Raw genomic sequence first — 4,017 nt, 5'->3', positions numbered from 1 at the left:
AAATAAAAAAATAATGAATTAATGAATACTGGCATGACAAAATTATTGTACAAACTTGGTTTATTTTCCCGATCATCCTCAGCTTAAAGTTTTCATGTTGCATTCTTCTGACTTGGCAAATACCTTCAAAATGGTCCTGTTTCTAACTGATCAGGTTTTTCGGTATGCCCAGTGAACACATCTGACTGCAATTCCTCCTAAAGCCTTTTAGTCAGATTCAGCAAACTTGGCACAGAGCTTCAGCCTGTTCAGATTTTGTGTGCTGTTTTCGTAGGTGTCAGACTTATATGTAACTTCATTGTAACCAGTGTTGGGCAGTAACAGTTGCAACCACAGTAAACAGTAACTTTACTCTGGCATTACATGGCTTGCCCACCCACATCTCTCTGATCCCGATATAAGTTATAGTACTATAATTAAAAATCTTATGAACTTATGTGATTTCTTTTGATAAAATACTTCATGAAATATAATCATATTTGCGCAAAACAGAGAAATTATAGCTAATTAGCTACACATGACAATTAATACAACACTTTTACTTAAAAGTCACTATCAGTCACCATTGAGTGTTTGTAATAACTTCTGACTGTGATCCAATGTAGATTTTGGTCAAATTATGAGGCAGAAATAAACACTTTAGAATAATTTTATAGGGAAGATACACAATTACAACTTCTGTGGGGCGTGAAGTAAAAGTAATGTAACTAATTACTGTTGCCAGATAGTAATAAGTAAAGTAATAATATTACTTGTGAAATGAGTAACTAGTAAGGAGTAATAAATTACATTTTTGGAGTAACAAGCCCAACACTGATTGTAACTTGCAAAGTTTTGGCAAGCCAGTATTCACAGTTTGTCTTGAACCACCTAGACATTTTTAATACTTAGATCTCACACATCTAAATAAGTACATAACAGCTGAATTCGCTTACAGCAACTTTAAATTACTGCTCATTTATTTGGTTGTTGTTGTTGTCATATCTTTAGTCCAAACAGTGTGATTTGGTCAGTTTCTTGTCCTGTAGTGGACGCACATGTCCGGTCGATGGGCAGAGAGAAGCGACTGATGCATTTCCTGCCTCTTAAACCACAGGAGCGAGAATTTGCCCCCTTTCTCCAGGAAGAAGCAGAAGAGACTCAGCTCTTATTATATCAATGGCCAAATTACAATGATTTACCAGGACGGCATATCAGGTAATCTGAACTTTAACAAGGGTCTTAAATGTGCAGTTTTTTAGTTGTTCTGCAGCATGTTAGCAGGTTTGGTGGTCCGTGCTGTAACGTTACAAGGCTATGTGTTGGCCTGCTAAACACGTGCTCTGCACCATGTCTTGTAGATTATGGTGTAATATCATAAACGACTTGTTCATATGTATATTATATGATGATTTAAGTTACATGCACGTGTTGTGCTTTTTAACACTGAAGTTGTAAGATAAAATAGCTGATTTGGGACAAATATAAGGCTGATATTGTATCCCGATGCAGTACAACTCAAGCCAAAATGTAATTAATATGCGATATACTAAATATCTATATGCACATAGATTTGGTAAACATGAATTTTATGGAGAAAAAAAAAGAAAAAAAGTGTTGAATAGGCCAACGGTGGGTTTTTCTAGACCGGTTTGTGGGCATAACACGTAACAAGTAGAAATTAAAATACACAAGCATACACTCTTCACATACACGCATCGCATACAATAGTTGTTTATTATTATTGTTGGTGCTTCATTATCAGTAATGATTATTATCCATTTGAAAACTGTTTTTGCAGCTTGTAAATCATGATACATTTTTTCAGCATTCTTTGTATGGAAAGTTGGGAAAAAAACAGCATTTATTAAAAAAAAAATTGTGACATTACAACACTTTTAATCAGTTTGTTAAATTAATTTTCAATTATTTTTTAACGTTTAAATAAAACACATTATGGTTTTCACAAAAAAGGGCATATTAGAATGATTTCTAAAGGATTAGGAAGAAAAAGTGGAAACAAATTATAAACCTAATGACCTTGACATGCATCATGTCTAAAGGAATTCTTTTTGTTTTATAGTTTTGTCACCTGAAAACAGCCTCATAGGTTTATCGAAGTCATTTTATATGAATTAATGTATCTTTAACTTAACTGATCCTGACAAAGAAAGTGTTACTTCGCTGACCCTTATAACGTTCATTTTAGACTAGATTATGGGAAACAAATGATTGATTGACTGGAGTAATGAAGTGATTAATTGACGCTCCCCTCTTTCTGCCTATACTGGCTGCAGGACACAGGATACGGGCCGCTCACTGTCACTGGGGTCCGTGCATCAGCTGAGAGCAGAGGGAAGGTGCCCATTAAATGAAAATGCATTTAACATGCAGGAGGCGGCTGTTACCTGCCCATCAGGTACTGCATTAGCATATGAGTGCTCACTGTGTCAAGAGCCCTTCTGCCTTGTGAATATGCATTAGAACTGATATTATGCCAGCTGGCTTATAAGATGGTGAATGAGCTTAATGCTGTGTTTTTCTCTTAGGTTTGCAGCATTAAAGCCAAGATGAAGTGAAACTTTGAATGGCACACCAAGAAAATAACAAACACAGAGGATTGTACGGTATGACACTTCAAACTATATTAAATGCACTTTTAGTGCAAATGGTTTAGCAACATGGACTAAAGTGAATGTCAAGACGTTAACGCAGTAAAGATGTGCAATGATGACTACAAATCGCTGAGGTCACGACCAGTGAAACTACATAATAGCATGTATTACCTGAGCACATGTTGTCTATGCTGGTTTGTGTGCTTTAAGGTCTGAGGGCTCTTTTTTTGACTCCTTTTCTCTTGCCAGTTTTTCCACAGACAAAACTATAAATCCAGATGGCGTGGTGGATCAGCCTGAGCCGATGAAAAATAACAGTGGAGCGCAGAAAAGCCTGAAAAAAAATGTATGAAGGTGGTGATAGAATAAGAATTTCACACCTACAGTACCTACCACACAAGGCTTTCACACACTGGGTAGGGTAGAGAAAGCCCAGATGAACACAAATGTAAATGTACCATTTTAGTATGCGTAACATTAGGTGTCATGTTATTGTCTAATGCTCTCCATTGTAATATTTCTCCCTGTTTCATAATAAACATTCAACAAGGTATCCAAACTGCAGTCGAGTTTGTTTAAAGTGCCCCTATTATGGATTTTTTTAAATTACCTTTCATGCAGTGTGTAACACAGCTCTAAGTAAATGAAAATATTCTGGGAAGTTTTAAATCTGAAAGTGCACCATGTATAAAGTTATTGTCTCTCAAAAGAAAGAGTCGACTCCGAATCATTGAAACGTTTTTAAAACGAATCCCAAGCCGTTTCATTTTGACTCAACATGAAACGTTAGCATATTGCCCGCCCACTTGTTGGTCTTTTCGCGTTGGTCGGAATGAAAATGCAAATTCATTCTTTGCCACTAGGTGCCGCTTTCGGAGCAGTAAAATAGCGGTTTCCCCGGAAACACTGCACAAAGCAGCGCTGCGCTCACAAACGCTGCTTTATCAGGCATGATGAAATGAAAATGAGACCAATCGGACCAATCACAGCAGATTAGCGTCAAGCAAAGGAGGGGTTTGGAAAAATTAATCGTTTGGGAGTCCTTAAGCAAATAGGTAAAAATAAATGCATATAAGACAATGAAAGTGTTTTTTGACCTTGCATGCGTGTCAACCTGTTGTTGGGGACTCCCAAAACCAAAATATGAACCTTTCATTACCCATAATAGGGGCACTTTAATGCTTGCTTAATGTAATGAAAAAAATATTTAAAATATGAATGACATTGCCTGCATCTTAGTAATTACAGCTCATTGTTTAATGATTGTAAGAAAATGAATTTATAAAATTGAAAAAATATATGCTACTGTTAAGTTTAGGGTCACTCTCTTTAAAAAATAATAATAATAATAATAATACTTTCATACACCAAGACATTTCATCAAAAGTGACAATAAACACGTAATTTTACCATTTTGAGGAAA

General features: G+C 35.9%; 1 long non-coding RNA gene across 1 annotated transcript; it reads left to right on the top strand.

The window, feature by feature from the left end:
- The first annotated feature begins 2,262 nt into the window (after positions 1–2,262).
- On the top strand, positions 2,263–2,984 carry LOC107561315 (uncharacterized). The gene is made up of 3 exons (XR_001605835.1): positions 2,263–2,398; positions 2,529–2,606; positions 2,844–2,984. It is a non-coding gene; the product is annotated as an uncharacterized lncRNA (long non-coding RNA).
- The last annotated feature ends 1,033 nt before the right edge of the window (positions 2,985–4,017 follow it).

The sequence above is a fragment of the Sinocyclocheilus grahami genome, unplaced genomic scaffold, assembly GCF_001515645.1.
Source record: "Sinocyclocheilus grahami isolate Dianchi unplaced genomic scaffold, SAMN03320097.WGS_v1.1 scaffold766.1, whole genome shotgun sequence".
In the NCBI taxonomy this organism is placed as follows: domain Eukaryota; kingdom Metazoa; phylum Chordata; class Actinopteri; order Cypriniformes; family Cyprinidae; genus Sinocyclocheilus; species Sinocyclocheilus grahami.
Note: the sequence above shows the minus strand (reverse complement) of the source record. Positions and strands in the feature narration are given on the sequence as shown.